Below are 13,228 nucleotides of genomic sequence, written 5' to 3'. Positions count from 1 at the left end.
ACAGTGGCATCATTTTATTAAAATAATAAATACTTCCTTTTAAATGATCATTTTATCATTGCTTTTCATCCAAACAATAAGGATTAAAATTAGATAAAGAAAGAGAAAAAGAGAAGAGGGAAAGGGACCGGTGGGAAGAATGAGGAGAGAAGGAAAAGGAAGATGGCAGTGGCTATTGTTATTAATGAAAATAAATTTAAGGATCTAATTCGTCTTTCAATATTAAAATACTCAGTAATTACAGCATTTCTCATTCCCATCAGCTTCCAATTCTCTTCTCAGCATGCCCAGGAAATTTGAACATGTTCCTGGGAAGAAATCCAATCAAGATGCGACCGCCAAGGTCACAGCGGAGGCAACGCTCACAGCAAAGACAGGGAAGCCCCAGATGAGTCTCACACGCACATCTGCTCTATGTGCACTTGCCTCCTCAGCAGAATTTTCCTCCGCAGTTAAATGTTCAAACAGAGAGCCAAGCTGCACTAGAACAAGCCAGCAAGGCAGATCATGAGAAAACACACATAACTGTGACCACCAAAGGCCACTTGCAGCAAACTTACCCTGAGCCTACTTCATCATGTTGCTCAGAGTTGCTGCTATGCTGCAGAGTCCGTGACACAAATGAGGCACAGTTCACCCAAACAATGCCGTTGCATCATGAAACCCTTTCCTCTGTCCTTCATTCTTTAGACTCATTTGTAGTCATATTAATAATTTAACCTCCACTTGCTCTTGGTAGTCAAGACATGCCTTCCCTCCCACACACACACAGAGGTGATTGAAACAGTGCCAGAGTCAACTCAAAATTTCAATGTCATCCCTTCAGACCAGACTTAGTTTACACCATGACTCAAATTTCCACTCCTCTCCCACCAACTCAGCCCTTTCCAGTCAGTTCCAATGTCTCTTGCTCTCAGAAACACCTGTTATGCATGTATAAAATCCTCACAAACAGGTCTGATTACCACAAAGCCTGAGGATCCAACAGGAAGACACCGGAAATATAAATATAAACTGAGGATCAGGACTTTTTAGTAAGTGGGTGAATGGATGATTTCATTTAATTTTGAAGGCTCTATTCAATATGGTATTGCATATATTTTTGTAAGCACAGAAGTTGAGGTGACCTGCTTAAGGTGATACAAGATAGCAATACTGGATAGATATTCAGATGCCAAGTTCTATGATCTTACCACATATCACAGAAAAAAAACCCAAGAATGGGGCAACAAATACCTCTAACTAGAATAAGACAGAAATGTTTTCTTAGTGGGCCCTTCTTTCTTTCTTTTTCTTTTTTTAAAAAATTTTTTAACACACACACACACACACACACACACACACACACACACACAGCCATACTCAGTGTATAAACAGCTCATGTTGGTACTATCCTTACCCTCATTCCTGTCAACCCTCTGAAGGTACCCTTTTCATTGGGGATGCCAGTTATACCCATGGGGATTGTAGATCATGTATTGTGGAGTTAGCCATCAGTTATGGGGAAGAAGCAATGTGTCTGTATGTAATGTCCCACCATGTGGCTCTAACAATCTTTCTGCCCCCTTTTCTGTGAATTTCCCTGAGCCAAGTTAGGTTCGTTTTAGGTCTACTTCAGTGATGGGCTCTTGGGACCTCTGTGTCTCTGATTTGGCAAGAGTTGAGTGCCTCTGTGTCTGTCTCCTTAACTGTTGTGCTAATATCAGGTTCACCAAGAAAGCAGCACTCTTGCTCATTTCCCCAATAACTCTGTGGTTTCATCTGGGGCTCTGGTGAAGTATGATAGGCTGATTCTCTCCTCAGGTTCTGCCTCCATCTGAAAAAGAGAAGCAGATTCTCCAACAGAGAGTGAAGTCAGCACCAGATAAATGGGATAACCATTGTTAGTTTAGAGAGAATTTAATAGGTGTAGGCCCTCTTGCAGCCTAAGATTGGTGGGAGCTTGATATTGGAGAGCAACCTAATTATTTTGATATGATTCTGACTTGTTTCCAAAGTCCAGCTATGGGTTCCTTTCCACTGAGCAAATTTGTCAGCCATTCAAGAGCAGTTGGTTATGCACTGTTGCAGTCAGGTTCACATTGCTGGTATAAATCACCCAACCAAAAGCAGCTTGTGGGACAAAAAGATGTTTATTTTGGCTTACAGGCTCCAGAGGATGCTACACGATGGCAGGGAAAATGATGGCATGAGCAGAGGGTGGACATCAGCCCCTGGCTAACATAAGGTGGACAATAGTAACAGAAGAGTGTGCTAAACACTGGCAAGGGGAAACTGGCTATAACACCCATAAGCCCACTCCCAACATTACAGTCCCTCTAGGAGGCATTAATTCCCAAATATCCATCATCTGGGAACCTAGTATTCAGAACACCTAAGTTTATGGGGACACCTGACTCAAGCCACCACACCCACCATGGCTTTGTGCCACTATTGCACTTGGGTGAGCATCATGTCTGGTTGTTTGCTTCTGAGGAGCTTAGACCTCGAGTTGCTTAGACAGATGTTGGCCATTTTCCTCCAGTAGCTCATGTAGTACCTTCTGACACTAGACAAGCTAACTGTCTGGGGACTGGCTCTCTTCCAGATTCCAGACAAGTCACTCCATGTTCCATACTGACAGCATATGGCATTTTCGGTAATAGGGTCTGACCATTCACTTTTGGTGGGTAACCAAGTGCTCTGACAGAAGTCTGTCTTCTTTTGGGAAACCTCATAGGTCTCTGACCAACAGCTCATTGTGGATGTTAACTGCATGCTGGTACTGGGAGTTACAGGCCAGCACCAAGGAAAAGGAAGAAAAATAAAGGTAATATAAAAGAGAAAGAAGAAAGAGAGAAAGAGAGAGACCAGAGAAAATTAATGTTGGTTAGGCTTCATCATACCCTCTCCAGATCCCTTTGAATCAGATGTTCCCTCTAAGGTCCTGATGAAGGTTCAACCTTATATTCTGTCTTCCAGGATATAGGATTTTATGGTACCATTTTCATTTGGGTCTGGTTTTGTGACCCCTCACCCTTACCGTCCCCTCCAGCCCCACCCTCCCTATTGTCCAGTCCTTATGATTCCTATTAGGTAGGTCAGTGTCTCAGGATGATCCAGATTAGGAGCCACAGGTGAGTAAGACCATGCAATGATTATGTTTCTGTGATTGGGTGAATTCACTAAGAATGATCTGTTCAAAGTTTGACCATTTTTCTACAGATTTCATTGTGTCATTTTTTTCTGACTGCTGAGTAGAATTCCATCATTTAGATATACCACATCTTGGTAATCCTTTCATCCAATGATGGACATCTGGGTTGATCCTAGTTCTTTGTTATTATGAATTGAGCAGCTATAAACATGGTTGAGCAAATATCTCTGAACTGAAGCTTGGAGCTTTTAGGGTAAATGTCCAGTAAGGGAATAAATGAGTCTATTGGTAACTCTATAGTCAACCTTTGTAGGAGCCTCCATATTGGTTTCCATAGTGGTTGTACCATTCCACTCACAAAATGGGGCAGAGGACTGAACAGGGAGTTCTCAGAGGAAGAAATACAAATGGTATACACACACTGACGAAAATGTTCAGCATCCTTAACCATCAGGGAAATGCAAATTAAAACAACTATGAGAGTCCCTCTTACCTCAGTAAGGATAGCAAATATTAAAAAATCAAATGAAAAGGGATGTTGGTGAGAACGTAGAGAACTAGGAATCCTCATTCACTGTTGGTGGGAATGTAAGATGGTACAACCACTGATGAACCTGGTTCCTGCTCTTCCAGCCACTATTAGCTGTCCTTAGGTGTGGGTCTTATGATCCTTTCCTGCCCACCCCTCACTGACTGTGAAATATTGAGAGACTCAGTCTTGTGCAGAAGATGCATGAAGTGTAATGGTCATGTGCTTTTGGAAGACAGCATTTCACAGCCCCCTCATTCTCTTGGTCTTGCATTATTTCTTTCTTCCCTTCTATAAAGTCCCCTAAGCCTTGGGGTGTTGTTTTGGTGTCCTGTATGAGAATGAGCACACAGTGGTCACTTATTCTCAGCAATTTTGCCAGTTATGCACCTTTGCATTAACCTCTGCCCAGTGGAGTGATCTTTCATGTCCTTGGTTAGGTTTATTCCAAAGTATTTTGTTTATTTTTTTTTGAGGTTATTATGAATGGGGTTATTTCCCTGAAATTTTCTCTGTATGTTTTCCATTTGTATATAAAAATGTTACTGATTTTTATATGTTAAGTTTGTAGCCTACAACTTTGGTGAAGTTGTTTATCAGCTCTAGGGGGTTCCTGGTGATGTTTTTAGGTTTCCTTATGTGAAGAATCATATTATCTGTAAGGATAACTTATATTATTTCCCATTTTTAGTCTTTTATATTCTTCTCTTATACTTTTTCTGTAGCTTAGACTTGAAGTACTTGTTAATTGGTAGGAATGGGAAGAAGGGGCACACTTGTCTTGCTTTGAGTTTTTCTCCATTTAGCATAAAGTCAGCTATGGTATGCCATATAGAGCCTTTATTATGCTGAGATATACTCCTTCCAACCTTGGCCTCTCAAGGACTTTTATCATGAAAGTATCTAGGATTTTATTAAAGGCTTTTTCTGCGTCAAGTGAGATGATCATAGGATTTGTGTCCTTGAATCTGTTTGTGTTATGAATTATATTTTTTGAACCATACCTGCACCTGTGGAATGAAGCTCTCATGGTCATGATGTACAATCTTTCTGGTATGTTCTTGAATTCAATTTGCAAGTATTTCCTTGATAATGTTCATATCTATGTACAATGGGAAAATTGGTCTATAGTATTGATTTTTGTTGTGTGTTTACCTGGTTTTAATATTAAAGTAATACTGGCTTCATAGAACTTAGAAGTATCACTTACCTTTATATTTCATGAAATAATTGAAGTAGTATAGGTTTCTTCTTTAAATGTCTGGTAGAATTCTTCACTGGATCCATCTGGACCAGCCCAAGCTGGCCTGGATTTCACTATGTACACCTGAGCACACGGAGGTGTGAGACAAAATGCATACTCCCCCCCTCACCACCTCCAACCACACGCACAGAAATGGAGCAAAGGAAAGAGTAGAGTGGGAAGTGGAGCTCGTCTGCTGACATGAAAAGGTGTTGGAAATAGAATAGGTGGTAGAGAGAGAAAAAGCTTGGTGAAGATACAGGATTTCCAAAGAGACTGGCTATATTTGGTTTTAGTTGGAACTTCCTCAGTTTCTGAAATGGTGATTTCTCCTCTGGTCCTTCCTCTCTTGCCTGTGATGGGCAGTTCTGCTCCACTGTGTGTTAGTTCTGTGGTTAGGCCACTGACCATCCTTGTGAACTTCTCTGTCTGTGGAGCAGAGTTCTGTGGGTATGCGTGTGGGTGCTTTCCTAGTCACTCCTTGCTGGAGAGTCTGGGAGCTTGAGGTGTCTGGAATGGTCACTTTCTCCTATGGACTGTGGCAGGAAAGAGGAGGTGGATGGTATGTGTTGGGAGTCTCATCATTTCAAATTTCTGAGCACTTCATCTGGTGCTCGCCTGCTCTCTCCTGGGGACCTTGAAACTTCAGATTTGTGTTTCGGGCATCGCTGGGCACTGGAGTCCCTAGGGAATTACCTTCATGGCCAAGATCTTGGGAGCTGAGCTCAGAGTGTGCACTGGACCTGTCTACTGTGGCTTTGGTGACAGACCAGAATCTTTTGGTGTCTTTTTTAAAATATAATTTCTTCATGGTTCTTTGAAGTTCTTTAATTTCCCTCTTCAGACTAAAGTTTATTCTTATTTTGACTTTTCCCCTTCATTGGCATGTACTGAGGCTGTTTCTGTCTGTCACCTTGCCACAAAGTGATGGGCTTTTATTCCTAGTATTTCCTTGTTTGGAATCCTACCTCTCCTCCACCATATACAATTTCATTGGAGGAAGAGCAGTTAATCCTAGCTACAGGAGTCACACACTGTTCTCACAAGTCTTAAATATGGTTGGGAGATTTGTTTGTGAGAATGAATTCTATGTGGCAAGTCAATATTTGAGTAGTCCCTTTTGACATTTTTCCTATCTTTTTGGGTTATACCTAGTCACCATCTTTAAAGAACGCATATTGTATGAAAATGTCATAAAAATCTAATTTTTTCATACATGTACACTTATAAAACAATAATAAAATACAAATGAAAATTCCAGGTTTTCCCAGAGTTTTTAATTCACCTACAAATCTTATTCTTGTCTCAAAATTAACTAAATTTTAATAATAACTTCCAAGGAAGTTTTGACTAATGTATTAAAAATAAATAATTTTGCCTGGAGAGATGGCTTAGCAGTTAAGGTGCTTGCCTGCAAAGCCAAAGGACCTTGGTTAGATTCCCTAAGACTCATGTAAGCCAGATGCACAAGGTGGCACATGAATCTGGAGTTTGCTTACAGTGGCTGGAGGCCTTGGCATGTCCATTTCTCTCTCTCTCTCTCTCTCTCTCTCTCTCTCTCTCTCTCTCTCTTTCCCTCTCTTCAATAAATAAACAAAAATTTAAAAATTAAAAATAAATAATCTTTGTTAATTAATATTCTTAGGGGGCTGGAGAGATAGCTCAGTGATTAAGGTGCTTGCTCCCCAGTACCCACATAAATACAAATGCAAAAAGTGGTGCATACATCTGAAATTTGCAGCAGCTAGAGGTCCTGGCTCTCTCTCTCTCTCCCAGCAATTAAATAAATAAAATATTTTAAAAATAGTTGAGACAGAGAGAAAGGCATATATATAGAGAGAATGGGCATACCAGTCCCTTCAGTGGCTGCAAACAAACTCCAGACATGTGTGCCACGTTGTGCATCTGGCTTACATGGGTCCTGGGGAATCAAACCTTTCTCTTTTGGTTTTTCAGGCAAGTACCTTAACCTCTAAGCCATTTCTCCAGCATATATATATATATATATATATATATATATATATATATATATATATATATATTTTTTTTTTTTTTTTTTTTTAAAGAGAAAGTTACCTTTGGTGCTGAGGAAGTAGCTTAGCTGATAAGAGCACTTGTCCTACTAGCACTAGGGCCTAAAAGAGCCATCCCCAGCACACAGGTAAAACACTGTGCATGGTCATGCATACCTGTAAACCTTGTCCTGAGTCAGGCATAAACTTGACAATTCCCAGGGCTCACTGGACAGCCAGTCTGACTAAAGATGGCAGCTCTATGTTCAGTGAGAAATTCCATCTCAAGAAAATACATGGATGGGGCTGGAGAGATGGCTTAGTGGTTAAGCGCTTGCCTGTGAAGCCTAAAGACCCCGGTCCAAGGCTCGGTTCCCCAGGACCCACATTAGCCAGATGCACAAGGGGGCACATGTGTCTGGAGTTCGTTTGAAGTGGCTGGAAGCCCTGGTGCGCCCGTCTTCTCTCTCTCTGTCTCTCTCTCTCTCTCTCTCTCTCTTTCTCTCCATCCTTCTCTCTCTCTGTCGCTCTCAAATAAACAAATTTTTTAAAAAGAAAATACATGGATGAACTATCAAGGAAGACACATGATGGCCTTCTCTGGCCTGTGTACACTTGCACACGGGCATGTACATATATACGCACGCACACACTAACAAATGCCTTTATACATTGAAAACACCTCTGACTGGTATGAATGATAAATCTTGGTGGAGAGATGCTTGCAGACCAGGAAGTAATAAAGAAAACTATTGAAATGTAATAACTGTCTAATTTGGGACAGTGGATACATAAAAGGAAGACAAGTAAGGCGAGGGCTCAAGAAACACCTAGCATTAGATAACAGAGGCATAAAACTGAAGAAAGGAATGTGCCTGCAAGTTGTTTTCTCGAGTGGCAAGAATGTTTTCTAGCAACTTCAGTGAATCTTTTAAATTTACCCAGAATCTGAGTAGTGGTATTGGGCAGACAATAAAAATCCTAATATATTAAAATATTTACATATAAGAGAGGTTTAATGAAAATTAGATGAAGCAAAAAGCAAACAATTTGTACTGGTTGACATAAAATTGTATGACAGGATGATTTTAAATTCCAAAGTCTAGCAATTTGTTATTACATATAAAATCACTATAATTGAATGTTATGTGCAATTAACATTACAAATTACAACTAAGTTTATTCATATATTAAGTAACATTTCTAAAAGCTTTAAAGGAATGGAAAGTAGATCCATATAACAGGAATAAAAAGAACCAAGAAATGTTGGTCATACTATATCATTTATTACAGTACTTATTATATAGTGTATGTAAAGAATATTTCACCTAATGCAAAATGGATGTCAGAGGAACTAAACACCCAAACAATCATATTAACATAGACAAATTCTTCTTAGGTTTGTATACATAGTTAAAATAAATAATAAGGGCTGGAGATACAATTCAGTGATGCACTGCTTAAGTAGCATAGGCAAAGCCCGGGGCTTTATCCCCAGTGCCACACAACATATAGGATAACAGCAACAACGTGAAAACTAACCTAGATTAAATAACACTCCATGTGGGGCTGGGGAAATGGCTCAGTACATTAAAGGTACTTGATCAGCCCATCTGGAGTTCAAATCCCCAGTGCTCACATAAAGCTTCTCCCAAAGTGAGGCACTGAGATCCCACAGCACGTAGGCAACTTGAGGTGGAGCTAGGAGAATCTTAAAGCTTGCAGGGTGAAGTAGACTGAGTTTCCCAGTAGTAAAAACAAGAGACTTTGTTTCAAAACAAGGTTGAAGGAGAGAACCAACACCCAAGGTTGTCCTCTGACCTCCACACACACATAGTACCAAGTGTTCACTCATACACACACATCTATACAAAAGAAATTAAAACAAAATTTCCGCAGATTAAAATACTATAAGCAACATAACACCAAAGATAAGAAGCTAGCCTAAATGCCCATCAACAAATGCATGGTTTAAGAAAGTGTGGTATATACACATGGTAGAATTTTATTCAGCCATAAGGAAGAATGAGATTATATCACTTGCAGAATAATGCAGACTTTGAAGGCAAATATCACATGCTTTCATCTCATATGCAGAATGTATATTTAAATACAAATAAATATATGGCAGATACATGTGACATGGAAGTAGAAGGGGCCTTGGAAGGAAGAGGAAGGAGTCAAACAGGAAGGGGAAGGAAAACCAAAGAGAGTAAGAGGGAAACAAAATATTTTGTTTTCTTCCATACTTGGAATCCAGATTTGACTATATACCTATCTATGTATACGTGGGTTGGGGGGATGGCTCAGTGGGTAGACTGCTGCACACAAGCATGAATACTTGAGTTCACACTCCCAGAACCCACACAAAAATTCTGGTTTGGGTAGGTACATGCCTGTAGCTCCAGCTTTGAAGAGGCAAAGACAGGAGGGTCCCTGAGATTTTTCCAGCAAGCTCATCTCGGTGAACTAGTGAGCACTAGACTCAGTGAAAGATTCTGCTTAAAAAGCAAAACAAAGCAAAGCAAAACAAACAAACAAAAAAAAAAAAACAATGAGGCTGAAGGACAATTGAGGAAGACAGTTAAACCAGCCTCTGGATTCACATGCATGCACATGCTACATGAGAAAAGCAAGGGCTGTTAAAGAGGAAGGGAAAACAAGAAAGTAATAAGTCATGGAAAGGAAAAGGAAAGACCATAACCATACATTCTTTCTACATGGAGCCTGCCTAGATCTAAATATATACGTGTGTGCATATTATATGTCCTAAGTACAAAAATGACACAGAAGCAGAAGAGAGACTCAGAGAGGAGGAAGCAGACCAGAGAGAGGGGAGAAAGAAGGGAAGGTGGAGAATGGGAGGACAAATATAAGCAAACCATAATAATGTATGTATGTATGCATGCATGAAAATATCATGATGAGGCTGGAGAGATGGCTCAGTAGTCAAGATGCTTACCTGAAAAGCCTAACAACCCAGGTTCGATTACTCAGTACCCACATCAAGCCAGATGCACAAAGTGGCGCATGCATCTAGAATTCATTTATCATGGCTAGAAGCCCCTGGAATGACCATTCTCTCTCTTTCTCTCTCACTCTGTCTCTCTTCTCTCTCTGCATAAAAATAAATAAAAATTATAAAAATGCCATAATGAAGCCAATTAATCTACATGCAAACCAAAAACATAGAAAAATGTTTAAGATGCCATAAACTTTATTAAATGATAAAACAGTAAACAACAAAGTAGATAAGACATGTGCCACACACATGCACAAACACACACACACACACACACACACACACACACACACACACGTTATGGAGAAACAAAGAGTCAGAGGAAGAACACCAACACAAATCAAGAAATAATGGGGCTGTGCAATGAAAAGTTCCCACAGTCGTCAGTCATCTATATGTGTGTGTGTGTGTGTGTGTACAGTTTAGTGGGTAAGCAGAACTCAGTTACCAAGAGAAAATGAGTGTAAGTGTGCTTCTAGAGTACCCCTTCCATCACATGACACATATATGATATGATTTTCAGGCAGATAACTTCTCTTCTGATCATCTGTGAATACTAAGAAATCTCACCAGTCTAAATCAAAATAAATTCACATGTACTTTTAAAGCATTTTATCTTTTCCCCTAGCAGTTTAGACTACTCACAGTTTAGGGACTAGTAGTGGGTTAGGGAGGAAATGTTCTTTCTTTCCTTTGTCCTTCCTTTCTTCTTACCCTTGCTGACGACTCTGACAGGGTCCAGTCATGAACACGGAGATTTCACAGGAAAAGCCAAGTGTCTTATTTACCAGGCTGTGCCAAGGGAGTGTCTTTTCCTTGCTTTTGGTCATGGCAGGCGTTAAATTAAGGGTCTCATGGAGGTTTGTTTGCAAATTCTTTAGAAGCCTTTATTTGGGCCTCTGTCATGCCGCAGGGGAGTCACTTTCCACATTTCCCCTTGAAACCTACACCATAGTTCACCTTACAGCTTCATGGCTCTGGGGTTCCTGGGCCTCAGCATGCCATCTTTGTGGGGGAGACTTTGTTTAGGATAGACCAAGTTCAGGGATGGATTTGCCTTATGAAAAGCTCACACATTGTTTTCCTTACCATGTACAGCTTGCAAAACTGTGACCCTCTCTAAGCTGTGCAATCCTGCCCTCTGCCAGTTTCTGTCCTCAGATGTCTCCTGAAGGAAGACAGTCTCCAGTTACCATGCGCACACACACAAACCCTTGAGAGGCACCTGAGAGTCCCTGGAGCCTTCCAGTTTCTATCTCACTGACTGGACTTAAATTAGCTAGTAGCATCCAAGTTCCACAGACATTTCAGCCAGGGAAAAGAGCCATTTCTTCTCTCATGGGCAGGAGTCATTCGCAGAGGGAGTCCTCTAACCAACTGGGCCTGAACTAGAAGACATGAATAAAAGCCAAAAAGAGCTCTCCATGCCTAAAAATTCCCTCCAAAGAATCTTATTTCTAATTCATTTCTTGCTCATATCTGCATAGACTGTTACTGGCAATGTTATGGGTCCCAGCTTGTTGTGGTTTTAGCATATCTTGTGGAGTATGCTTCATGCCTCTCTTTATACTGTGTGGGCTTTTTATCACCAGCTGTCATCAACAAATACAAAATAGGGGCCCTCTTATTTAGCACATTTGAACCCCACACATATTCTGATGTACATGAATCTGCAGTTGATGCTGTTTCACATCGGATGTGGATGCTGTGGACAGCAAAAGACATCACATCACTGTGGTTCGCTTGGTCACATCTCCAGCTGAAAGAGATGGGGGCTTTCCATCCCACCACTTACTTCTCTCTGCTGGTGGGTACTCCTCTTGAGATCGGTCAGAGGCTCATCACTGTGTTAGATCTCAAGCATCTGCAACACTAGATGATGGTGGGTGTGGTGATTTGAGGAGCCCACCGTGAGCTCATGTGTTTAAATGCCTGGTTCTCATCTGGTGGGGCAGTTTGATGAAGTTGTGGGGCCTTTGGGAGGTGGAGTCTTGCCTGGAGAAGGTGTGTTGCTGGTGGTGAGCCTTGCAGTTTATTAGTCTAGCCCACCAGGTGTTCAGAGTGAGCTCAGTCTTGTGCTGCTGTTTCCCAACTGATGGGACAAGATGTGATGCCCAGCCTCTGCTCTGCCATGATTTCTTGCCATGATGAAGCCTCCCCTCAGGACTATCAGCTGAAATGAGCTCTTTCCTTCTATCAGTAGCTACTTCTTAGACATTGTGTTCCAGTAATGAGAAGGTAACTGGAACAATGCATATTTTCGCCCTCCCCTTCCTCCCCCCCACACAGCAAGTCTGTATGCACACACTTGTATATGTGTGTATATGATGTATATGTGTGTGCATATGTGTGCAGACTTGTCTGTGTCTGTCTGCAAATGTGTCTTCAATGGTACAAAAGTAGTGAGATGAAAAGGATTTAGGACCCAAGCATGCTGACCCCTTTACATAGAACATTCTTTCTTCTCTTTTCTTTTTTCTTCAAAAATAAAAACCTGAATCAAGGGCACACTGTATAAATCTAAAATTTTAAATGGCATTTTATGTCATTAAGCCTTAATGAGCAAAGCATGAGCAGAAGAGGAGTCTAGCTTATTAAGCTCATTTTTTGCTCTATTTTTCTTGTTCTAAAGAGATCCAAGATTCAAAGCCCGCACAACAAAGGGACGCTCGTTCTTCTTTATAGGGTAATATGTTTGTTTTGTTTACTTTAAATTGGGCTCAAATTAGGGCTCAGAAGGAGGGAATTCATTAAAAGCCTGATCTGTGGTGTTGGCAGATTGCCATCTCTGAAAGGCCAGTAGTACTTCTTCTGATGGCACTCAGAAGAGAAATAACAAATGCCAAAAATAAGATCATGGTCCCACTCAGTGTGCCAATTCATTATGTTTTCATCAGATAACAAAATCATAAAATTAGAAGCATAAAGAAGGCATCCATTTCTGACAGGGAGATTCTTCCCTGCCGAATATATACATAGACATTATGTAGACTTGGTATGTTTCTTTCTTGTATGTTTTTGAGAATATACACATATAATCTCTCAACTACACAAGAATTTTATGAAATTGTTGTCTCACACTATGCACAAATTTGTATTCTGCTCTTTTCCACTTAATCTTACATTGTTAGCATGGTCTCTCTTATTGAACATATTATGTGAAAACAATTTTTTAATATCTATATACTAACTCATCCTAGGCTAGTCATAAGCCATCATTAAGAGCTCCCTACCATGATCTACAGAGATGGTGTCCAATTATACCATTCTCTGAGGAGCAGACATT

This window comes from Jaculus jaculus, chromosome 9, assembly GCF_020740685.1.
Source record: "Jaculus jaculus isolate mJacJac1 chromosome 9, mJacJac1.mat.Y.cur, whole genome shotgun sequence".
Classification (NCBI taxonomy): domain Eukaryota; kingdom Metazoa; phylum Chordata; class Mammalia; order Rodentia; family Dipodidae; genus Jaculus; species Jaculus jaculus.
The sequence above is the reverse complement of the archived record's forward strand: the minus strand, read 5'-3'. Positions refer to the sequence as shown.